Here is a 26,167-nt window from a genome sequence, read left to right on the forward strand (position 1 = left end):
CTGGGGATCAAGCCCACAACCCAGGCTTGTGTTCTGACCAGAAATCGAACCATGAGCTCCTGATTCATAGGTTGATGCTCAACCATTGAGCCACACCAGCCAGGCTAGGTATTTTTTTATGCAATTGTAAATGGGATTGTTTTTAATTTCTCTTTTAGTAGTTTGTTATCTATATAATAAAAGGCTAATATGCAAATTGTTCCCCCTGGAGTTCAACCAACTCGGAGTTGGACCACTCGCTATGACGTGCGCTGAACGAAGGAGGGCCCCAGCCAGCAGCCAGAAGGCCCCAATCCGCCCTGATCACTGGCCAGGCCTAGGGACTCTACCCCATGCACAAATTTTGTGCACCGGGCCTCTAGTTGATGTGTAAAGATGCAACCAATTTCTGAATATTAATTTTGTATTCTTCTACTTTACTGAATTCGTTTATTAGTTCTAATATTTTTTATGGAACCTTTAGGGTTTTCTATATTATGTCATCTGCAAAAAATATAGTTTTACTTCTTCCTTCCCATTAGGATGCCTTTTTCTAGTTTTCTTGATTGGTTGGCTAGGATTTCCAATATTATGTTGATTGGAAGTGGTGAAAGTGGACATCTTGTCTTACTCCTGATCTTAAAGAAAAGCTTTCAGCTTTTCACTGTTGGGCATATTATTAGCCATATAGGGCCTTTATGATGTTGAGGTATGTTGCCTCTATCCCCACTTTGCTGAGAGTTTTTAGCAACAATGGATGATGGATTTTGTCAAATGCTGCTTCTGCATTTTTTGATATGATCATGTGACTTTTAGCCTTTATTTTATGTGGTGTGTCACGTTAATTGACTTACAGATATTGAATCAATGTTACCTCGGAAATAAGTCTCATTTGAACATGGTGTATGATCTTTTTAATGTTTTGCTGAATTCAGATTGCTAATATTTTGTTGAGTATTTTTACATCTGTATTCATGAGAGATATTGGCCTATAATTTTCTTTTGTGTAGTGTCTTTGTCTGGTTTTGGTATCAAGGTAATGCTGGCTTTGTAAAATGAGTTTGGGAGCCTTCCCTCTTCAATTTTGAGAATAGTTTAAGAAGCATAGGTATTAATTCTTCTTTTAATGTTTGTTAAAATTTACCTAGGAAGCCATCTGGTCCAAGGCTTTTGTTTGTTGAGAGTTATTTTTTATTATTGACTAGCATCTGTCTGCACCTGTAGTCTAGATGGGATAAAAGTTCAGCAATGGAATGCCTGCCAGCACTTCCTTTTCCGGAAATAGTTGCCTCAACCCTTGCCCCTCCAGGCCTCACCCTGAGGTTAGTCAGTTTACTAGTAGTCCCATCCCATATGCCCCTGGTGCTTTTTAAGTTGCCCATGTGCTGGAGTTTTGAGCAAGTGAGTTTGAGAGTGAATGAGTCTGTGTGCTGTCTCTTTAAGTCCTGCAGTACCTTGGTCTCTTTTTAGCCCTTATTTCTCTGGGACACAATCCTTACCAGTTTTCACAGCCTGATGTTATGTGGAATCCTCTTCCCAGCACTGATGCCCCCGTTTGGGGAGCCTCGTGTGGGGCTGCGACCACTCTCTCCTTAAGAGGGAACTCCACCACACTGAGCGGGGGACTCTTCTGTATTGGATACCCACCCCTCCTACCAGTCTCATTGTGGCTTCTTTATATCCTCAGTTATAGGAATCCTCTTCAGCCAGTCTATGGGTGGTTCTCCATGATGGTTGTTCTATAATTTAGTTTTTTGTTTTTTTTTTGTTTGTTTGTTTGTTTTTTTAAATATATTTTATTGATATTTTACAGAGAGGAAGGAAGAGGGATAGAGAGTTAGAAACATCGATGAGAGAGAAACATCGATCAGCTGCCTCTTGCACACCCCCTACTGGGGATGTGCCCGCAACCAAGGTACATGCCCTTGACCGGAATCGAACCTGGGACCTTTCAGTCCGCAGGCCGACGCTCTATCCACTGAGCCAAACCGGTTTTGGCTATAATTTAGTTTTAATTTTGATGTGGCCATGGGAAGAGGGGAGCACAGAGTTTATCTACTCTTCCATCTTGACTGGAAGCCATCTATTCCCTGTTTGTGTTATTGAGCTTAAAGTTCTTTCTGTATTTTAAATGCAAGTCCTTTGTCACCTATATGTTTTGCAAATATGTTCTCCCAGTTATGACTTGCTTTTTATTAAGTGATAGTGTTCATTGAAGAGCAAAGGTTTAAAATTTCGATTATCATTTTATGAAGTTTTATCTTTTTCTTTTTTAATATATTTTATTGCCCTAACTGGTTTGGCTCAGTGGATAGAGAGAGTCGGCCTGCGGACTGAAGGGTCCCAGGTTCAATTCCAGTCAAGGGCATGTACCTTGGTTGCGGGCACATCCGGGGTGTGCCCACAACCAAGGTACATGCCCTTGACCGGAACCGAACCTGGGACCCTTCAGTCTGCAGGCCGATGCTCTACCACTGAGCCAAACCGGATAGGGCTGAAGTTTTTTCTTTTATGCTAAGTTCTTTTTATGGCCTAATTAAGAATCTTTGCCAAATCCAAAGTCACTAAGAGTTTTTCCAAAGTTTTTACCTAGAAGTTTTTATAGTTTTTGCTCATATATTTAGATCTGTGATTGAGTTCAAGCTAATTTTGTATATAGTGTGAAGTAAGGTTTATATATTTTTTTAACATCCAATGTTCCATCACTATTTCTTTAAAGGTTATTCTTTACCCATTGCATGGCCTGGTTCCTTTGTTGAAAATTAATTGACCATATATGTATTGGTTTATTACTGGGTTCTCTATTCTGTTCTATTAATCAATATGTCTCTATTTACACTAATATAAATTGTCTTGCTAATAAGCTATAAAGAAGCCTTGAAATCAGATCGTGTAAATCCTCCAACTTTGTTCTTCTTTTCAAAACTTTATTGACTACTCTACTTTCTTTATATTTATATATAAAATTTACAATCAACTCAATCTTTACAAAATATTCTGCTGGAATTTTTATGGGAATTGAATTGAATCTGTAAATAAATTTTAGGAGAATTGACATTTTTAAAATGTTGAGTCTTTTTATCCATGAACATAGTATAGCTTTCATTTTATTTAAGTATCCTCTAATTTTTCTTAGTAACATCTTTTGTCAAATTTATACATAAATAGTATTTTTTCTAATATTCTGAATTGTATTTTTAATTTCAGTTTCTTATGGTTCTTTATGAGTATGTGGCAATACAATTGATTTTTGTATTGATTTTATTTTATCCTTCAACTTTACTAAACTCACTTATTAGCCCTAGTAGCTTTATAAATTTTATTTATTTTATTGTTGTATAGACTCCTTCAGATTTTATACAGGGATGACTATATTGCCTGCAAATAAAGACAGTTTTGTTTCTTTCTGTCCAATTTGGAAACCTGATAGGTCTTTTTGTTGCCTTTTGATTGGACACAACCTCAAATCCAGTGTTTATTTTAATGATTAGAGAAGACTTCTTTATCCCCTTCTTGATCTTGGAAAGTATTCAGTCTTTACCACTAAAAATGATGTTAGCCCAGCCCTTTTAGCAGGTGCTCTTCATCAAGATAAGAAAAGTCCCTTCTGTATCTAGTTTTATGAGAATATTTTTATGAATGGATGTTGAATTTAGTATATTTTTTCCTGCCTCTAAAAGGGTGATAATATGGTCTTTTTTCTTTTATCTGTTAATATAGTGAATTTAATGGGTTGATTTAAAAATGCTAAACTGGCCTTGCATTCTAGGGATAAACCCTAGTTAGTCATTAGGTATTATCATTTTTATATGTTGTGAATTTGGTGTACATATTTTCTTTAAAATTATCTCTATGCTTATGAAGGATAGGTCTATAATTTTGTGTTTTTTAAATGTTTTTTCTGTTTTTTCCATCAGATGGTGGTGGCCTCCCAAAATGCATTGGGAAGTGTTTCCTACTCTTTTTTTTTTTTTTTTCCTACAAGCATTTGGGTAGAATTTCACCTATGTTTTCTTAAGGTAGCATTGGTCATTTATATCTTTGAAGAGGTTTGAGTATATTTCACCTAAGTTGTTGAATGGCTTAAGTTGTTTACAATATTCCTTTCATTTTTAATATTGGCAATTTGTGTCTCCTGTTTTATTTCTGGTCAGTATCAATAGAAGTACTCCATTTAACTCATTTAAGTATCAGCTTTTGGTTTTATTGATTTACTGTATTGTTTTCAACTTTATATCTTATTGATTTCTCTTCTTAATTTTTTCTTGTCATCTGCTTATTAAGGATTTAATTTGCTCTTCATTTTCTAGTTTTTTAAGGTGGAAATTTAGGACATTGATTTAAAAGCTTCCTTCTTTTCTAAGTGACAATGCTGTAAATTTTCTCTGAATCTAGAGTTTTATATGGTTATATTTATATTATATTTTAGATGTTTCCACAATGTTTTCATTTTCTTTCAGTTCAGAACAGTCTAATTTCCCTTGTGATTTTATTTTCTTTGACTCATCTTCAGTTTCTTAATAGAAAGGTATTTTCAAGATATCTTTCTGTTATTGCCTTCTGTTTGTATATAGTAGATTTTATTCTTTTGAGGGGTATTTTATTTTTATTTTTTTAATTTTCTTTTATTGTTTAAAGTATTACAAATAGTAGTACATATGTCTCCTTTTTTTCCCCATTGACTTTCCCCCGGCCTCCCTTACTACTCTGGGACATGCCCTCACTCCCCACCCCTCGCCCAGTGTCTTGCATCCATTGGTTATGCTTATATGCATGCGTACAAGTCCTACAGTTGATCTCTTACTGCCCTTCCCCCAACCTCCCCAGCCTTCCCAATGTAGTTGGATAGTCTGTTCAATGCTTCTCTGCCTCTGTATCTATTTTTGTTCATCAGGTTATAATGTTCTGTATTATCCATAAATGAGTGAAATCATATGGTATTTTTCTTTCACTGACTGGCTTATTTCACTTAGCATAATGCTCTCCAGTTCCATCCATGCTATTGCAAATGGTAAGAATTCCTTCTTTTATATATATATATATATTTTATTGATTTCTTACAGAGAGGAAAGGGAGAGGATAGATAGTTAGAAACATCGATGAGAGAGAAACATCTATCAGCTGCCTCCTGCACACCTCCCACTGGGGATGTGCCTGCAACCCAGGAACATGCCCTTGACCGGAATCGAACCCGGGACCCTTCAGTCCGCAGGCCAACGCTATATCCACTGAGCCAAACCGGTCAGGGCAAGAATTCCTTCTTTTTTACCGCAGCGTAGTATTCCATTGTGTAGATGTACCACAGTTTTCTAATCCACTCATTTGCTGATGGGCATTTAGGCTGTTTCCAAATCTTAGCTATTGTAAATTGTGCTGCTATGAACATAGGGGTGCATATATCCTTTCTGACTGGTGTTTCTAGTTTCTTGGGATATATTCCTAGAAGTGGTATTACTGGGTCAAATGGAAGTTCCATTTTTAGTTTTTGAGGAAACTCCATACTGTTCTCCACAGTGGCTGCACCAGTCTGCATTCCCACCAGCAGTGAAGGAGGGTTCCTTTTTCTCCGCATCCTCTCAGCACTTGCCATTTATTGACTTGATGATACCCATTCTGACAGGTGTGAGATGGTACCTCATTGTTGTTTTGATTAGCATCTCTCAGATGATTAGTGTCTTTGAGCATGTTTTCATATGTCTCTTGGCTTTCTGAATGTCCTCTTTCAAAAAGTGTCTATTTAGGTCCTTTGCCCATTTTTTGATTGGATTGTTTATCTTCCTTTTGTTAAGTTGTATGAGTTCCCTGTAAATATTGGAGATTAAATCCTTATCGGAGATAACATTGGCAAATATGTTCTCCCATGCAGTGGGCTTTCTTGTTTTGTTGATGGTTTCTTTTGCTGTGCAGAAGCTTTTTATTTTGATGAAGTCCCATTTGTTTATTTTCTCCTTAGTTTCCATTGCTGTAGGAGCTGTACTGGTAAAGATATTGCTACGACAAATGTCTGCTATTTTGGTGCCTATGGCTTCTTCTAAGATGTTTATGGTTTCCCATTTTATGTTTAAGCCCTTTATCCATTTTGAGTTTATTTTTGTGTATGGTGTAAGTTGGTGGTCTAGTTGCATGTATCTGTCCAGTTTTCCCAAAACCATTTATTGAAGAGACTGTCTTGACTCCATTGTATGCTCTTGCCTCCTTTGTCAAATATTAATTGAGCATAATGGTTTGGGTTGATTTCTGGGTTCTCTGTTCTGTTCCACCGGTCTGTATGTCTGTTCTTGTGCCAGTACCAGGCAGTTTTGAGAACAGTGGCTTTGTAGTATAGCTTGATATCTGGCATTGTGAACCCTCCAACATTGTTCTTCTATCTCAAGATTGCTGCAGCTACTCAGGGTCTTTTTTTATTCCAGATGAATTTTTGTAGAGTTTGTTCTAGGTCTTTAAAGTATGCCGTTGGTATTTTAATGGGGATTGCGTTGAATTTATAGATTGCCTTGGGTAGTATGGACATTTTAATGATAATTATTCTACCAATCTATGAACATGGTATATTCTTCCATTTGTTCATGTTTTCTTCTATCTCTTTTTTCAACGCCCTGAAATTTTCTGAATACAGTCCTTTATCTCCTTGGTTAAATTTATTCCTAGGTATCTTAATGTTTTTGTTGCAATGGTAAATGGGATTTCCTTTTTAGTTTCTCTTTCTTTGAGTTTATTATTGGTATATAGAAAAGCCATAGACTTCTGGGTGTTAATTTTGTATCCTGCTACATTGCCGAATTCATTTATTAATTCTAGTAGTTTTTTGATGGAATCTTTGAGGTTTTCTATGTACAACATCATGTCATCTGCGAATAAGGACAGTTTTACTTCTTCTTTTCCAATTTGGATGCCTTTTATTTCTTCTTCTTGTCTGATTGCCATGGCTAATACTTCCAGTACTATGTCGACCAGGAGTGTGAGAGTGGGCATCCTGTCTTGTTCCTGCTCTTAGGGCAAATGGTTTTGGTTTTTGCCCATTGAGTATGATGTGGGCTGTGGGCTTGTCAAATATGGCTTTTATTATTTTGAGGTATGATACTTCTATTCCCACCGTGCTGAGAGTTTTTATCAAGAAGGGGTGTTGGATTTTGTCAAATGCTTTTTCTGCATCAAGGATATAATTATGTGATTTTTGTCTCTCAGTTTGTTTATGTGATGTATCACGTTTATCGATTTGCGGATATTGTACCATCCTTGCATCTCCAGAATAAATCCCACTTAGTCATGGAGTATGATCTTTCCAATGTATTGCTGGATTCGGTTTGCTAGAATTTTGTTGAGGATTTTGGCATCTATGTTCATGAGGGATATTGGCCTGTAATTCTCTTTCATTGTGTTGTCTTTATCTGGTTTTGGTATTAGAGTGATGCTGGTTTCATATAAAGAGCTTGGAAGTGCTCCTTCCTCTTGAATTTTCTGGAATAGTCTGAGGAAGATAGGTTTTAGTTCTTCTTTGAATGTTTGATTAACTCCCCTGTGAAGCCATCTGGTCCAGGGCTTTTGTTTGTTGGAAGTTTTTTGATGACTGCTTCAATTTCTTCCATAGTTATCAGCCTATTCAGATTTTTTGATTCCTCCTGGTTGAGTTTTGGAAGTTTGTATTTTTCTAGGAATATGTCCATTTCTTCTAGGTTGACCTGTTCGTTGGAATAGAGTTGCTCATAGTATTTTTTTATGATTCTTCGTATTTTGGTGGGGTCTGTTGTTATTTCGCCTCTTTCGTTTCTGATTTTGTTTATTTGGGTCCTCTCTCTTTGCTTCTTGGTGAGCCTGGCTAGAGGTTCATCACTCTTGTTGATCCTTTCAAAGAACCAGCTCTTGCCAAAACCGGTTTGACTCAGTGGATAGAGCGTCGGCCTGTGGACTGAAAGGTCCCAGGTTCGATTCCGGTCAAGGGCATGTACCTTGGTTGCGGGCACATCCCCAGTAGGAGGTGTGCAGGAGGCAGCTGATCGATGTTTCTCTCTCATCGATGTTTCTGACTATCTATTCCTCTTCCTTCCTCTCTGTAAAAAAAAATCAATAAAATATATTAAAAAAAAAAAAAAAAAGAAGAACCAGCTCTTGGTTTCATTGATCTTTTGTATTGTGTTTTGTTTTTGTTTTTGTTTTTGTTTTGGTCTCTATGTCATTTATTTCTGCTCTGATCTTTATTATTTCCTTTCTTCCGCTCACTCTGGGCTTTTCTTGTTACTCTCTCTCTAATTCTTCAAGTTGCAGATTTAGTTGGTTTATTACCAGTTTTTGTTGTTTTTTGAGGTAGGCCTGTAATGCTATGAACTTCCCTCTCAGGACTGCTTTCACTGTGTTCCAAAGATTTTGGATTGTTGTGTTTCCATTGTCATTTGTTTCCAGGATGGTTTTATTTCTTCTTTGATCTCTTTGGTAACCCACTCATCCTATATAATAAAGAGGTACTATGCAAATTGACCATCACACCCTCGCACAAGATGGCCACCACAAGATGGCCACCATAGGAGGGCAGTTGTGGGCGATCAGGCCAGCAGGGGAGGGCATTTGGGGGCGACTGATCCTGAAGGGGAGGGAGGGCAATTGGGGGGGACCAGGCCTGCAGGGGAGGGCAGTTAGGGGCAACCAGGCCGGTAGGGGAGGGAAATTAGGAGTGACTGGGCTGGCAGAGGAGGGAAGTTGGGGGCAACCAGGCCTGCAGGGGAGGGCAGTTGGGGGCGACTAGGCCTGCAGGGAAGGGCAGTTGGGGGCGACCAGGCCTGCAGGGAAGGGCAGTTGGGGGTGATCAGGCCTGCAGGGGAGGGCAGTTGGGGGTGATCAAGCCTGCAGGGGAGGGCAGTTGGGGGGACTGGGCCAGCAGGGGAGGGCAGTTGGGGGTGAACAGGCTGGCAAGGGAGGGCAGTTGGGGGGACCAGGCTGACAGGGGAAGGCAGTTGGGGGTGACTGGGCCGGCAGGGGAGCAGTTAGGCGCCGATCAGGTTGGCAGGGGAATGGTTAGGGGGTGATTAGGCTGGCAGGCAGACGTGGTTAGGGGCAATCAGGCAGGCAGGAAGGCGAGCGGGTGGGAGCCAGCAGTCCCGAATTGTGAGAGGGATATCAGACTGACCGTTCGGGCCCGATACCTGTGGGCAGTGGGACATCCCTCGAGGGGTCCCAAATTGGAGAGAGTGCAGGCTGGGCTGAGGGACACTCCCCCCCACCAGGGCACTAATTTCATGTACCAAGCCTGTAGTCCTATTTATAAAAGGGTAATATGCAAATAGACCAAAGGGCAGAACAACTGAACAACCAAAGTGTAATATGCTAATGATATGCTAAGGTTGCTCAGCTACTCGCTATGACATGCACTGACGCCAGGGGGCAGATGCTACAACCAGTAGGTTACCTTGCTCCTGGGGTCTGGCTGATCAGGACTGAATGAAATGGGCTGGGCGGACATGCCCTGGAGCCCTCCCGAGGTCCCTCCTCAGCCCAATCTTGCACTGGTGGGGTCCCTCAGCCTGGCCTGCGCCCTCTAGCTATCCGGGACCCCTTGGGGGATGTCAGAGAGCCAGTTTCAGCCTGATCTGCAGGCCACTCCCCTTGGGAGGGCACCAGACATAGAGCTCTTGGCTGGTGAGCGCGGATGAGGCAGCGGGAGCCTCTCCTGACTAGGACTGATTGGGCGTGAGCCTGCGGCAGGCACAGTGGGGTGGGGATGAGTGGAAATGGCAGGTAGGAGCTGCAGGCGGCATTGGACTGCGGGTTTCGGCCCAATCCCTGCAGGCCACCCAGAGGGACCCCACCCATGCACAAATTCGTGCACTGGGTCTCTAGTCTCTAATAATAAAAGCGTAATATGCGAATTAGACCAGACTTCCTTCCGGATGACCTTCCGGACAAAGCTAGGGCTGAAAGGGAAGCCTGGGTCCCAGGTGCCTGCCAGCGGCTGGAGGGAAGCCCAGGTCCCGGATGCCTGTCAGTGGCCTGAGAGAAGCCTGGCTCCCGGCTGTCAGAGGGAAGCCGGTGCCAGCAGCTGGGGGAAGGAAGGCCTACTCTTGCACAAATTTCGTGCATCAGGCCACTAGTAACAAACTCTTTTAAAATAAAATAGTTCCTTCTCTCCCCCCTCTACCCCCCACTCCCTGAGGCTGCAATGAATAAAATCCTATCTAATAAAAGAGTAATATGCAAATTGACCATACCTCCGCTATACCCACAAGCCACGCCCACCAGCCAATCAGGAGCGCGTATGCAAATTAACCCAACCAAGATGGCTGCGGCCACGGAGAAAGCAGGAGGCTTGGGTTTCCCCAGCAATGAAGGAAGCCAAGCTTTCTGCCTGCCCTGGCCTGCCTTGGCCTCCGCTTAAGGCTACAAACTTTCAATTATAGAAAATAAATAAGTCCCAACAAAAATGGCTGTGGCCACGGAGCAAGCAGGAGGCTTGGCTCCGCTCAAGGCTACAAAGTTTCAATTATAGAAGATAAATAAATCCCAGATACCAGGGCCTCCACTTGGGTCGCCGGGGGGCGTGGCCAGCCTGCAAACCACCACAGGCCCCTCACCCAGGCCTCCCCACGCCCCAAGGGAACCCCCACCCTGATCCGGGACACCCTTCAGGGCAAACCAGCCGGCCCCCACCCTTGCACCAGGCCTCTATCCTATCTAATAAAAGAATAATATGCAAATTGACCATCACTCCAATACACAATATGGCTGCCCCCATGTGGACACAAGATGGCCGCCACAGGATGGCCAGCAGGGGAGGGCAGTTGGGAAGGATCAGCTCTGCAAGAAAGGGCAGTTGTGGGCAATCAGGCCAGCAGGGAGAGCAGTTGGGAGGGACCAGGAATGCAAGAGAGAGCAGTTGGGGGCGATCAAGCCTGCAGGGAGGGCAGTTAGGGGTGACCAGGCCAGCAGAGGAGGGAAGTTGGGGGCAACCAGGCCTGCAGGGAAGGGCAGTTGGGGGGGGGGGCCCAGGCCTGCAGGAGAGAGCAGTTGGGGGGGGACCAGGCCTGCAGAGGAGGGTAATCAGGGGTGACCAGGCCTGCAGGGGAGGGCAGTTAGGGGCAAACAGGCTCACAGGGGAGCAGGTAGGCATCAATCAGGCTGGCAGGGAGTGGTTAGGGGGTGATCAGGCTGGCAGGCAGAGTGGTTAGGGGCAATCAGGAAGGCAGGCAGGCGAGCAGTTGGGAGCCAGCAGTCCTGGATTGTGAGAGGGATCCCAGATTGGAGAGGGTGCAGGCTGGGCTGAGGGACACACACCCCCGTGCCTGAATTTCATGTACCGGGCCTGTAGAAAGAAATAAAATCACTATCCTGCATCCTTAGTGCCATGGGCTGTAGCCTTGTTAGATTTCATAAGCTAAGCCAGATGGGCCTGGGTTAGTACTGGGATGGAAGACCTCAAAGAAAACAAGGTCTGTGTAACACACATCTTCTGTGCAGCCAGTATTTCATCTTCTTTGAACCCTTCTCTTACAGTCATTTTTGCACTTTCCTATTTATTATTTGATTTATTTACTTGCTCTAGGTGGGGAAAAAACAGTCCTTAAAAGTAAATGCATTTCTAGTCATTTAAATCAGTGCATTTATTTTACCATTTCAAATTGGAAAGACTAGTCTGAAAGTTGCTTGGCTATATTCTTGAAGAGACTATTCCAACTAGCAATGTCTTTTATTGTCTAAAAATTTACTTTCTCTTGGACTTCTCATTATATTTATCTCTATAGAGTGTTCTCTGTTTCAGTTTGTTTTGAGAGATAGTGTTCTTGTTTTACAAAAGATATACAACACATGAAATTATTTTTAAAACACAGAAAATATAATCGTGGAAAGATTCAAAACTTAGAATTCTTTTCTTGTTCCCTTTAAAACCTAGATTCTCTACATACTCTAATTTTAATTTAAAAGGCTCAAATACCAATAATTTTTATTATATATATAGATAGATAGATAGATAGATAGATAGATATAGATATATATATCACGATGTAAATAATTCAGTTACAAATGCACTAATGTTTTAACTATGAATAGACACAATCTACTTACAACTGTTCTTCCCTAAACTCACACAAACACACCTTTCATAATTACAGATGGCACATATGCATGCTTGCACACATACATCCCTATGTTCTTTAACAGACTAGTTTGTTCTCTTTCTCTCCTGCTCCTTCTCTTTCCCTCCCTATAAAAGAACGCTTTTTTTTCCTTAATGAAATTTGACATAGAACCTCAATATATGCAAGACAGGTTTTATTTTGTTTTAATTTTTTTAAAGCTGAGCTTCACTGATTAAGGTCAAAATGAGGGAAGCTAGGGTCCTATCCATTTGGTCTCTTCCTCACTCCATGAAGCAAAGCACCTTGGAAAAATCCTAAAGTTCTAAAAAACATGTCTATCCCTCGTCAGTTTCACATACATCCATATACACAAAAATTCTGAAAGAGTAATGGTGAGTAAAGAAAAGTGAATTTTAAAAAATACATTAAGTGTAGAAACAAAATTGGTTATTGTGAGAAAACAGGTATTGAGTAGAAATGTGTGTAACTCTAAAAGAGTGAACATTATTTAAATTTAAAACAAGTGCATATAAAAACCAAGATGGCGGCATATGTAAGCACCTAAACTTCTGCCTCGCACAACAATTTCAAAACGACAACTAAAAGACAGAACAGACACCATCCAGAACCACAGGAAAGCTGGCTGAGTGAAAATTCCACAACTAGAAGGAAAGAGAAAAGCTCACAGAGAATTGGAGGTACGGCAAAGGGTCTTTGTGCGCGCAGAGAGGAAGGGCGGCTGAGAGCCTGGCTGACTTTCTCTGGCGGAAGGGGGAAGGAAGCCTCCGACCGCACTGAACCCCAGTTCTGACTGCACTGAACCCCAGTTCCAGGCGAGCCCCTGGGACCCACGCTCTTGTGGGGGGAATCTGGACTCTTGGGCGGAGACTCGGGAGCCGGGGAAGGCGGAGGACTGAAAGTGCGCGCGCGCCAGTGCGCACAAAGGCTGCGGAGGTTGCCACAGGCTTTCCCTAGTGGAAGGGAGTCAGAAGCTCCTGACTGCACTGAGCCCCAGTTCTGATTGCACTGAACCCCAGTTCCAGGCGAGCCCCTGGGTACCCACGCTCTTGTGGGGGGAATCTGGACTCTCGGGTGGAGACTCGGGAGCCGGGGAAGTCAGAGGTCTGAAGGAGCGCGCATGCGCGCAAGGGCAAGGCTGACGGGAAGCCAAGACTGTCTGCTCCGCCCTGAGATTCCACCCCATCCAAGCTGAGCACAGAGGCTATTGCAATTTGGCAAGTCTAATCTTATAAGGCTGTCTCCAGCACCGAAATTCTCCCAGCGTAGACACAGCTGATCCTTACAGCCAACTGGCCTGGAGGTCAATTCTTCCCAGTGATACCAACAACAATCAAAACTTAATTACAACAAGGCTGTACACACAGTCCACAAAGGGGTGCACCAAGAGTGTCCACCTCAGGTTAACTGGGGAGGCTGACCCACTGGTCCATATAGGAAACCTAGCACACAAATTTACCCTACCAACTCAGGGAAGCAGTGAAAATGCGGTGTCAAAGAAACAGATCACAAACGAAAGAAATGGAGGAAAACAAACGACTGGATATAGAATTCAAAACCATGGTTATAAGGCTTTTCAAGAACATCCTAGAAAAGGCCGATAAATATAACGAGACCTGCCGAAACCGGTTTGGCTCAGTGGATAGAGCGTCGGCCTACGGACTGAAAGGTCCCGGGTTCAATTCCGGTCAAGGGCATGTACCTTGTTTGCGGGCACATCCTCAGTGGGAGGTGTGCAGGAGGCAGCTGATCGATGTTTCTCTCTCATTGATGTTTCTAGCTCCCTATCCCTCTTCCTTCCTCTCTGTGAAATATCAATAAAATATATTTTAAAAAAATATATATATAACGAGACCCTCGAAGATATGAAAAAGGACCAACTAGAAATTAAACATACACTGACTGAAATAAAAAATATTATACGGAGACCCAACAACAGACTAGAGGAACACAAGAATCAAGTCAAAGAATTGAAATACAAAGAAGCAAAAAACACTCAACCGAAAAAGCAAAAAGAAAAAAAAAATCCAAAAAGTTGAAGATAGTGTAAGAAGATTCTGGGACAACTTCAAGCGTACCAACATCAGAATTATGGGGGTGCCAGAAGAAGAGAGAGAGCAAGATACTGAAAACCTATTTGAAGAAATAATGACCGAAAACTTCCCCCACCTGGTGAAAGAAATAGACTTACAAGTCCAGGAAGTGCACAGAACCCCAAACAAAAGGAATCCAAAGAGGACCACACTAAGACACATCATAATTAAAATGCCAAGAGCAAAAGACAAAGAGAGAATATTAAAAGCAGCAAGAGAAAAACAGTTAATTACCTACAAGGGAGCACCCATACGACTGTCAGCTGATTTCTCAACAGAAACTATGCAGGCCAGATGGGAGTGGCAAGAAATTTTCAATGTGATGAATAGCAAGAACCTACAACCAAGATTACTCTACCCAGCAAAGCTATCATTCAGAATTGAAGGGCAGATAAAGAGCTTCACATATAAGAAAAAGCTTAAGGAGTTCATCACCACCAAACCAGTATTATATGAAATGCTGAAAGGTATTCTTAAAGAAGAGGAAGGAGAAAAAAGTAAAGATAAAAATTATGAACCACAAATACATATCTATCAACAAGTGAACCTAAAAATCAAGTGAATTAAAAACCTGAGGAACAGAATAATCTGGTGAATATAATAGAATCAGGGGCATAGAAAGGGAGTGGACTGATAATTCTCAGGGGGAAAGGGGTATGGGGGGGTTCATGAAGAGACTGGACAAAAATCATACACGTATGGATGAGGACAGTGCAGGGGAGGTAAGGGCAGAAGGTGGGGTGGGAACCAGGTGGAGGGGAGCTATGGGGGGAAAAAGGAGAAACAATTGTAATAATCTGAATAAAGATTTATTTTAAAAAAATAAAAAATAAAAAATAAAATAAATAAAATAAAAAATAAAACAAGTGCATATATTTTATCAGGAAAGCAACTTTTGTAATGCTGTTCTGTTTTAAAATGGTGATGATAACACTTTGAACTATGAGCATGGACCTGAAAAGTGTTCAGTAATGACTCTCTGTGGTTTCTTATTCTACTCCTACCCCAAGTCCCCTTCTTTTCTGATTACCCCCAAACCAAAATTAAACCCCAGAGTCATAGCAGCCAGTTAAAGATGGATGGTATATCCTTCTTTATGAAATAAAAATGGTCATTTATTTATATTGTGGAGTATCCCAGACCTGATATAATTTATAACTTAGTTCCATTTAAGGTAATATTCCCTATATGACATGAATGTTTCTTTCAGGGACAAATTCTTCAAGTTGCTCATTTTAAACTCATCATAAAGCCCTCTTTATCAAAATTTTAGAATACACAGTGGGAGTGGTGTGTTGGTAAATTTTTTAAAATTGATTCTTTGGTGGAGGGAAAAGGCCTCAATGTGTTGTATTTGCCAATTTTAGTGGCAGTTACATCCATCATGGCTGATTTGAAATTATGAACATGAATTCACTGAAAGTGGAGTTGGGAAAAGATGTTTAGTAGTAAAATACCATTATATATGTGCACCATGTAGATACAATAAATGTGAATATCCCCAAAGGCATACATAATAAAATGTAGTAAAATAATTAGGAAGTGATGAGCTTTGAGTATTACCTTTTTGTCATAATTATACGTTTATAAAACTTAATTTTTAATATTGGGTATGTTTAACAACTGACTCACAACATTTCTGAAAGTTTAGCTATTGGCTCTCATGAGCAGGTATTAATGGACTCCAGCACACCACTGTTTTGAGGACGATTCAGTTCCTTTACCTTTTACTAAAACTGTGATTCAACTAGCCTTCCTCTGTCTCCAAGATTCACTGTAGTATACAGATTATTTTGCTCTTGGTATTTAGGGAATTAGTGGATATTAAGTACCAGCCTGCTTCCTGCTTCATTTTATCAGTTTGTCTATGTTATTAAGTCATCTATTATGTTATTTTATAGTCATTTAATATCTTACCTTCTTGTGACATGTCTAGCAAGATGACTTTAAATCAATCAAAATTATTCCTTTCCATGTTTAACAACAGAACCAAAAGAGATGAGCCATGGGTGCATTGGAGTACCGGTAAGACATTTTTGTTGGCAGATCTTTAATTCCCTACAGCTGCCTAGATTGATCTGTTTTATTGTTAAGAACAGGGTTTTCTTTTACAAAGCTTTTTAATGTAGTTAGTTGATAACAGCTGAAGTCTCCAGTGAGAGGTCGCGATCTGTTACCCAGCAATTAACTATTCAGCTTGCCACTGAATATTTTATCATTCTTTAGCTTACCCTTAAGTCAAATAGTTCTACATATACTTTCTGAAACATTTTTATATTTCCATAAATAATTTTACTATGATAATATTAGATTTCGAATATCTGCTGTTTTCAGATGGTAAATTAAAACTTTGCCTATTAGAAAATCATGTATTTTGCTGAGTTAACCTTTTGTACTAAATATTTTTATCACATAAGAAAGCTTCAGGGATAAAAGGAAAACTCTTTCTAAACATTGCTTCTGAATGGATAGCAGAGAAGTCACCCTGATTAATGAATTTTTATCTGATGCTATTTGGTCATCATGACAAAAAGGACCAGTGATTTAAGAGCTCAAAAATTTAAGGTATTTGTTCACTATTAGTTTGGTATTCTTACTTTATTAAAGTCCTATTTTAAGTCTATTAAAATCACTTTTTACAAATGTTAAGCTATATTTTTGTGAGATTCTTTTAGAGATAAGGTATAACCTGTATATCATTCATGTACAAAAAATATCAAATCTTAATTTTTTCAAAGAAATTTCTGACATTAAGCCCTTCTCTGCAGGGTCTGTGAGAAGTCTGTTAGTCATTCTTTGGGGCATGGTCCCTTTCCCAATGATCTCTTCAAAAGGACACTGTCTGGAGTTGCTGCTTTGCTGATTTTCTGAGTGCCCTCTCCTTTGGAAGCGAGTCTCACTTGCTTGTCTTCCTGCTCTCAGGCCAGTGTGGTGTCTGCAGACTGACATAGCAAGAGACTCACTGGCAGCTGCCCTCCTCTTGCTGTCACTCTCACGCTTGCCTCTAAGAACAAATATGGAATCATTTCTTTCCAAAGCCCTTTTATCTCCATTTGTGCTGCACCCAGCACAGAACATCCACAAACCTATCTACTCTTCCCAACTTAAGGAACTCTCTCCCCTCAAAACTATTTTGGTTTTTAGTTCAACTCTTCCCTTTACACTTAGATTTTCTTTTTTCACCCTTTTCTCTTCACACTCAAAAAGAATTTACTGGCTTCAATAAGCACCGGATTGTTTTGAATTAGGACACATTTCTTTTAAGCTGTAAAAAGTAAACAATATAGGCAGTTTTCATATCCTGCTATATTAAATTCTTAGTAACCTCCAGTGTTATAGAAGTTTCTCTGAGTGGGAAAAGAGAAAATAATCACAGTCTGGACTCAGATTTACAAAGTAAGAGAAAGAGAAAGAACAAAATCAGAAGCTGTACCTTTGTGTGGACTAAAATATGTACATGAGATTATGTATGTTTGCATATATTCAAGAATATATATGAATAGACAAAGAATACCATGAGAATTAAATAAAATAAAGTGATAGACACATGATAGCCCTTCAATAAATATTAGTTTAATTTTAATTAGATAATTTTCTGAAAGAATTTTTAATTGTTAGTTGGCAAATTTTATTTTATTGACTAATATTTTCTAACTCCATCTTTCGTTTCATAATGTCTTTCAGTGAATATTTCATAGATAGCTTGAGAAAATATTTTTACAACCATTTATCTTGTGATGGCTATTTAACTTTGTAGTTTTAAATTTGTTTTCTTTATAGAAACTTCCTACAAAGAAAACAGTTCACAATTAATTGAAAGAATGCCAAGATAATATTAATGATTAAGTCTCTAAAGTGGGTTTTTTGTTAAGCCTGGGCATCATGTAATTAAAACTGCTACCACACCACCTGCTCTCTTTTGCCTTGAATCCTATCACATCAATGTTACTTTGAAATCTGAGAATGCTTTCCACTTCCTGACAACTAATATGTTACTTGTTCTAGTCAGACATCATATTGCTGATTAGCTGAATACTATTTCCTGTTTCTTTTTCCTGTATCTCTCAATGAACCACTTCTGTCTTAGTAGGATTATGATGTTATATAAAACAGATAATTAAATAAATTAGATTTTATTTTGCAAAGAGAAGGTCATCATGGAAAAGATGAATCATAGTGTACTAAATGTTTTCCCAAAGTAAAATTTTGATATTTTAAATCTAACTAGGTATACCTATGGAGAGAGAATTTTTTTAAATATACATTTGTTTCTGATCTTCCTTTTATAATGTAAGAGTTTTTCTGTATTCCTTAGTATAGGATTTTTGTGTTTTGTATTATTATTTTCCTTGTATTTGGTCTTTTTAATAATATTAAAAATATTTTTAGAAAAAAACTGAAATAGCCCTAGCTGGTTTGGCTTAGTGAATAGAGCATTGGCCTGCAGATTGAAGGGTCCTGGGTTTGATTTCAGTCAAGGGCACATACCTTGGTTGCAAGCTCCACCCTGTCCCAAGCCCTGGCCAGGGCTCGTGCAGGAGGCAACCAATCGATGTGTTTCTCTCACATCAATATTTCTCTCTGTCTTTCCCTCTCTCTAAAAGATCAATGGAGCCTTAGCCGTTTGGCTCAGTGGATAGAGCGTCAGCCTGCGTTCTGAGGGGCCCGGGTTCTATTCCAGTCAAGGGCACATGCCCGGATTGCAGGCTCAATCCCCAGTAGGGGCGTGCAGGAGGTAGCTGATCAGTGATTCTCTCTCATCATTGATATTTCTATCTCTTTCTCCCTCTCCCTTCCTCTCTGAAATCACCCGAGGATTTTTTTAAAAAGGGAAAAAACTGAAATATATAATTCTCATATTGTAATTACTGGTCACTTATACATATGGCTCCTGTATTCCATTATAAACCACCTGATGGTTGAGTTCACATCTCTTTTATCTTTATATCCACTGCAGTGTCTATCTATAGGGTAAATGTTAATTGAACTCAGTTGTTGAATTAAACTGATCCCACTAATTTACTTCACTCCATCACTCAATGCCCATTACATGTTCTTATCCTTTATGTGTTTATTTTTCAAAGAACAATCTTATTTTCATCATATTAAAGTTTCTAGAGAATCTCACCATATTCTCAACTAGAAATCACAGGGGCAAGGCTAATTTATTTTAATAATGGATTAGATTCAAGTTGCTGGACCAGAAAAGTCATTTTCTAATGATTTCTTAAAGTCTTTTAAGAAAAGATGTTCTGATACAACAATACAGTTATTATTGAAAAAATAACTTCCTCTACCTAAATAAAATGCCCATGAGGCCAAAGTGTGTTCCTGATTGCCAATAAAATGCCCATGAGGCCAAAGTGTGTTCCTGATCTACTTTGTCATGTAGATCAGACTACTCTCATAAATGTGATCAGTTTATTCTGTCCCCTGCTTAATCTATATATTAAGTTAAATTATATGTAGAAGACCCTTTATCAATATACCATGAAAAATGACTTTCTCATGACCTAAACATATTCAGAGTGAATTCTTGAAAGAAAGCCATGTTGAGCAAAGACACAAAATAAGACATTTCAAAAGCATGTTCAAGATATAATGGTAGGCCATTGTGTCTAGAACATGGTGATAGTATAACATGAAAAACAGGTAGATAAAATCTAGAAACATTTTAATGTCAGGCTAAGAAATTTAGATTTTATATTACATGTCATGGGGAATCTTTGGAGTGATGGTAGTCTGTTTTATGAAGATGACTCTAGCATCAATACACTGCAACTGTAGAGTGAGAGTAGAAAAGAAAGAAATTTTAGAAATGATATTGCCTTAATTATAGTTAACTAGTAAATTGTGGAGCCAGGACTCAAATGGTCTATCTGACTCTAAAACCAATACACCATCCACCCCTACAATATAAATATATTAAAAGTTATATGTCTATTTACTAAAAGAGAGAACCATGTCTTTTCATTTTTACATCGCAGTGTGTTAGCACAGTGTCTACAAAAATAGTGGGTACTTCATTAGTTCAATCAGTAAACATTTATTGAGCACATACTAGGCATTGTGCTAGCACAGTGGTCGGCAAACTCATTAGTCAACAGAGCCAAATATCAACAATACAACAAATGACATTTCTTTTGAGAGCCGAAAACCGACTTCTGCGCATGGGCCACGAAGTTTCAATCACACTGTACGTTCATGCCCGCACGTGGTATTTTGTGGAAGAGCCACACTCAAGGGCCCAAAGAGCTGCATGTGGCTCGCGAGCCACAGTTTGCCAACCACTGTGCTAGCATATGCATATGGTTCAGTTGGAGTAAATATTACCAGTTTTCCCAAGTAATTATAATCAATTTACCCATCCATCTCCAGTTTGCAAGTTCCTGTTGCTCCATATCTTTATCCACACTTGGTATTATCTTTTTTTCATTTTAGCTTTTCTAGTGTTATCCCAATTATTTTAAAAGTAATTTTTTAAAATTGAGGTGAAATTTATGTAACATAAAATTAACCTTTAAAAGTGAACAATTCAGCCTGGCTGGTGGTGGCTCAGTAGTTAAGCATTGACCCATGAATCAGGAGGTCAGGGTTCAATTCCGGGTGAGGGCACATGCCCAGGTTTCGGGATCTATCCCTAGTAGGGGGGCGTGCAGGAGGCAGCCAATTGATGACTCTCGTTGTTGCTGTTTCTGTCTCTCCCTCTCCCTTCCTCTCTCTGAAATCAATAAAAACATTTTTAAGTGAACAATTTAGTACATTCATGGGTAGTGTTGTACAACCATTACCTCTGTGTAGCTCCGAAACATTTCATCACCCAAAAGGAAACTCTGTACCTTTTAAGTAGTTGCTCCCCATTCCCTGTCCGTGTCCCCATCAGCCTGTAGCATCCACCCATCTTCATTCTGTCTTTGTGGATTTACCTATTTTGGTTATTTCTTTTAAATGAAATTATATAATATGTGACCTCTTGTTTCTGACTTCTTTCACTTAGCATGTTTTAATGTTTATCCACATTGAAACATTATATTTATGCCACATTATAGCATGTATCAGTCTTTTTTATGGCTGAAAAATGTAACATTCTATATATATACAAAAATTCGTGTATCCATTCTTCAATTGATAGATATTTGTGCTGATTCTTCCTTTCGGATACTGTGAATAGTGCTATAATGAACATGTATGTACATGTATTTGTTGAGAACCTGTTTTAAGTTCCTTTGAGTATTTACCCAAGTAGAATTGCTAGGACATATGGTAATTCTATGTTTAGGTTTTTGACAAACCCCCAATCTGTTACCATAGCAGCTGAACCATTGTAACATATCCTCACCAACACTTGTTATTTCTGTTGTTGTTGTTGCCATCCTAGGGTGTGCAATGGTATCTCATTGTGGTTTTGATTTGCATTCCCTTCATGACTGATAATGTGCATCTTTTCATGTTGGCCATTTGTGTACCTTTGGAGAAATGCCCTTTTTGTTTTCTTGTTTTTATTTTTATCATTATTTTTGAAAGTGTTGCATAGGTCCTCCTTTTTCATCCAATTACCTCTTCCAGCCCTCTCCCGTTCTCCCCACCTCCAGGCCTTCCCCACCCCATTGTTTGTGTCCACAGGTTATACATATAATCATACAAGTTCATTGGTTGATCTCTTGCCACCCACCCTCCCCTGCTTCCCTCTGAGGTTCAACAGTCTGTTCATGCTTCTGTGACTCTGGGTCTATGTTTGATCATCAGTTTATTTGGTTCATTAGATTCCACATGAGTAAGGTCATGTGACACTTACCTTTCTCCGACTGGAAATGCCCTTTTTTTTTTTTAATATATTTTATTGATTTTTCACAGAGAGGAAGGGAGAGGGATAGAGAGTCAGAAACATCGATGAGAGAGAGACATCGATCAGCTGCCTCCTGCACACCCCCCACTGGGGATGCGCCCACAACCAAGGTACATGCCCTTGACCGGAATCGAACCCGGGACCCCTCAGTCCCCAGGCCGACACTCTAGCCACTTAGCCAAACCGGCCAAGGCTGGAAATGCCCTTTTTGAATTGGGTTATTTGTCATTTCGTTATTAAGTTCATTATATAGTCTGGATACTAGACCTTTATCTCATAACTGATTCACAAATATTCTCTCCCATTCTGTGCAATTTCTTTTCACTTTCTTAAAATGGTCTCTCTTTTTTTCATGCTTTTATTGATTTTTAGAGAGAGAGGGAAGGAGAGGGATAGAGTAATAGAAAAATCGATGAAAGAGAAGCACACTGGCTGAGCTAAAAATTTAGTTTTTTTATACACATTATTTTTTAATTTTGATGAAGTCCCAATTTTTATACTTTTGCATTTGTGGCTCTTGCTACCATTCCTATGAATCCATTGTCCAATCCAAGGTCTATATATACATATGTCTTTATGCCAGTAGCACACTGTTTTGACTACTGTAGCTTTGTAGTAAATTTTGAAATCAGGAAGTATGACTTCTCTAGCTTCTTTTTTTTCAAGATTGTTTATGCTGTTTGGGTTCCCTTGAATTTCCAAATGAATTATAGAATGATTTTACTATTTGCACAAAATATCATTGGGATTTTGGAGAATAACCAAGATGGTGGCATTGGTAAACACCTGTACTTGCTGCCTCTCACAAACACATCAAAACTCCAACTAAAAGACAAAACAAATATCATCCATACCATGGGAAAGCTGTTTGAGTGGAAGTTCTACAACTAGAAGGAAAGAAAAAAGTGCATTGAGACTGGTAGGAGGTGCGGAAGTGCGGAGGTATGGAGGCGCGCGTGAAACGGGCTGGCAACTGGGTGCGCTGTTGTTATTTTTCAGTCGGGAGGGAGATACAAGCTCCCGTTTGCTCTGAACTCCAGTTCCGGGCCAGACTCTGGGGACCCAGACTCATATGGGGAGAAACTGGACTGTCTGGCAACCCCACCCAAGCTGTGCACAGCGGCTTTTGCATATGAATGGCCTGTCCTCTTGCAACCTAAAAACTAACAAACTGCAGCTGGGTCAGAGAGCTCCAAAGCTTCCAAAAGAAGGCCTAAGGCCCTGCAGCAGAAGCCGGCATTGCTTCAGCTGGGCACTTCCAAACACCGAACAAAGAGGAGGAATCTGCAGATCTCTGTGTAGCTCCAGCTGGGTGGCCTCAGGCAGTGGCTGACTTTGCACCTCCTTGGAGATCCAAGAGCCAGTGTACCAGTGGTCAGTGTGAGACCATACCAGATTACAACTCTTCACATCCATAAGCGACACACTCAAGAGGAAGACTCAGTGAGCACCAAAGCCCCACTGAAGCAAGTCTTGCCCCATAAGGGTGTCTCCAGCACAGCAGTTCTCCCATTGTAGTCACAGCTGGTCCTCACAGCCACTTGGCCTGAAGGTCAGTTCCTCCCAGTGATACCAACAGCAATCAAGGCTTAACTACAACAAGACAGTGCACACAACACACAAAGGGGTGCACCAAGAGTATCCACCTCAGGTAATTGGGGAGGCTGAGCCACTGGGTTCTATAGGACACCTAGCACACAAAGCCACTCTATCAACTCAGGGAAGCAGCCAAAATGTGGAGACAAAGAAATAGGTCACAAATGAAAGAAATGAAGGAAAGCAAACAACTGGATATAGAGTTCAAAACCACAGTTATAGGGTACTCAAGAATCTTCTAGAAACCTCCAAGAAATTTAGTGAGACCCTCAAGGATATGAAAAAGGACCAATCAGAAATTAAGCATACACTGACTGAAATAAAGAATAATATACAGAGATCCAACAGCAGACTAGAGGATCCCAAGAATCAAGTCAAAGATTTAAAATATAAAGAAGCAAAAAACACCCAACCGGAAAAGAAAAAAGAAAAAAGAATCCAAAAATATGAAGATAGTGTAAGGAGCCTCTGGGACAACCTCAAGCGTACCAACATCCAAATTATGGGGGTGCCAGAAGAAGAGAGAGAGAGCAAGATATTGAAAACCTATTTGAAGAAATAATGACAGAAAACTTCCCCTATAGAAAGAAATAGACTTACAAGTCCAGGAAGCGCAGAGAACCCTAAACAAGGAATCCAAAGAGGACCACACCAAGATACATCATAATTAAAATGCCAAGGGCAAAAGACAAAGAGAATCTTAAAAGCAGCAAGAAGAAAACAGTTAATTACCTACAAGGGAGCACCCATATGACTGTCAGCTGATTGCTCAACAGAAACTATGCAGGCCAGATGGGAGTGGCAAGAAATATTCAAAGTGATGAACAGCAAGAACCTACAACCAAGATTATTCTACCCAGCAAAGCTATCATTTAGAACAGGGGTCCTCAAACTTTTTAAACAGGGGGCCAGTTCACTGTCCCTCAGACCATTGGAGGGCCGGACTATAGTTTAAAAAAAACAACTATGAACAAATTCCTATGCGCACTGTGGGCCCAGGACGAGTCGGCTGCTAAGCAGGACAGGCAGCGGCACCCAGCAGGCCGGGTAAATGTCCTTGGCGGGCCGCATGTGGCCCGAGGGCCATGGTTTGAGGACCCCTGATTTAGAATTAAAGGTCAGATAAAGAGCTTCACAGATAAGAAAAAGCTAAAGGGTTCATCACTACCAAACCAGTATTATATGAAATGCTGATAGGTATTCTTTAAGAAGAGGAAGAAAAAGGTAAAGATAAAAATTATGAACAACAAAGTGACAACAAATACTTATCTATCAACAAGTGAATCTGACAATCAAGTGAATAAAAAATCTGATGAACAGAATAAACTGGTGAATATAATAGAATCAGGGGCACAGAAAGGGAGTGGACAGACAATTCTTGGGAGGGGAGGGGGTGTGGGAGTGCGGGAAGAGATTGGACAAAAATCTTATACCTATGGATGAGGACGGGGAGGCGGGGAGAGGGTAAGGACATGGGGTGGGGTGGGAACTGGGTGGAGGGGAGCTATGGGGGGGAAAAGAGGAACAACTGTAATAATCTGAACAATAAAAATTTATTTAAAAATATCTTTGGGATTTTGATGAAGATTGCATTAAATCTGTAGATCACTTAAGAATATTAAGTCTTCTAATCCACAAACATGGGGTGTCTTTCCATTTATTTATGTCTTCTCTAATTTCTTTCAATAATGTTTTATAGTTTTCATTGTACAGATCTTTCACCTCTTTGGTTATGTTAATTCCTAAGAATTTTATTCTTTTTTATGTTATTGTAGAAAAAATTATTTTCATAGATTCCTTTTCATATTGTTAATTATTAGTGTATACAAATGCAACTGAGTGTGTGTGTTGATTTTATATACTTCAACAATGTTGAATTCATTTTTAGTTCTAACAGAAGCTAATTCTAGTACTAGGCTAGAATTTCTAGTACCAGGTTGAATAGAAGTGCCTAAAGTGGGCATCCTTGTCCTTTTTTATCTCTGAGGGAAAGCTTTTGGACTTTTACATAGAGTGTGATGCCAGCTGTGATGTTTTCCTTGTCTAACATTTATTATGTTCCTTCTATGTGCATAGTTTAAATGGTTTTAACATGAAAGATGGTTGAATTTGTGGAATGCTTTTTCTGCATCAATTAAAATGATCATGTGGTTTCTTTCCCCCTTAATTCTGTTAGTGATTCTATCATTGGGTGATTTTCTTGTATAGAACAATCCTTGCATTCTTGGCATAGATCCCACTTCATCATGATACATATTTGTTTTAATGTACTTTTGGAATTGATTGGCTAGGATTTCATTGAAGATTTCACCATCAATATTCAAAACGTATATTGGTCTGTAGTTTTCTTACGGTGTGTTTGTCTGGCTTTGGAATCAGGGTAATATGGACCTCATAGAATGTGTTAGCGCAGTGGTCGGCAAACTGCGGCTCATGAGCCACATGCGGCTCTTTGGCCCCTTGAGTGTGGCTCTTCCACAAAATACCACGTGCGGGCACGAACGTACAGTGCGATTGAAACTTCGTGGCTCATGCGCAAAAGTCGGTTTTTGGCTCTCAAAAGAAATTTCAAT

General features: G+C 40.0%; 1 protein-coding gene across 1 annotated transcript in view; it reads left to right on the plus strand.

The window, feature by feature from the left end:
* The window catches only part of DNAJC1 (DnaJ heat shock protein family (Hsp40) member C1), a 252,179-nt gene that overhangs the window by 141,283 nt on the left and 84,729 nt on the right, over positions 1-26,167 (plus strand). The gene's annotated exons all lie outside the window — the stretch shown is intronic.

Source organism: Plecotus auritus (assembly GCF_963455305.1).
Source record: "Plecotus auritus genome assembly, chromosome: 1".
NCBI lineage: Eukaryota > Metazoa > Chordata > Mammalia > Chiroptera > Vespertilionidae > Plecotus > Plecotus auritus.